Source organism: Octopus bimaculoides, chromosome 7 (assembly GCF_001194135.2).
Source record: "Octopus bimaculoides isolate UCB-OBI-ISO-001 chromosome 7, ASM119413v2, whole genome shotgun sequence".
Taxonomy (NCBI): Eukaryota; Metazoa; Mollusca; class Cephalopoda; order Octopoda; family Octopodidae; genus Octopus; species Octopus bimaculoides.
The window spans coordinates 24,907,916-24,908,185 of record NC_068987.1 but is presented as its reverse complement, the minus strand read 5'-3'; positions in this window follow the sequence as shown (position 1 = coordinate 24,908,185).

The following is a 270-nucleotide window of genomic DNA, read 5'->3' as shown; positions in this document are numbered from 1 at the left end:
CCACACCTGAAACGTCTCCTCTAGTTCTGATAGTGACTCAGCAATTAGGGCAAGATCATCAGCATAGAGGAGCTCCCAGGGGCATCCCATCTTGAATTCCTGTGTTATTGCCTGGAAGACTATGATAAATAGAAGGGGGCTGAGGACTGAACCTTGGTGGACTCCTACCTCTACCCGGAATTCTTCACTGTACTCGTTGCCAACCCTCACCTTACTGACAGCGTCCCTGTAAATGGCTCGCACAGCTCTCACTAACCATTCATCTATTCC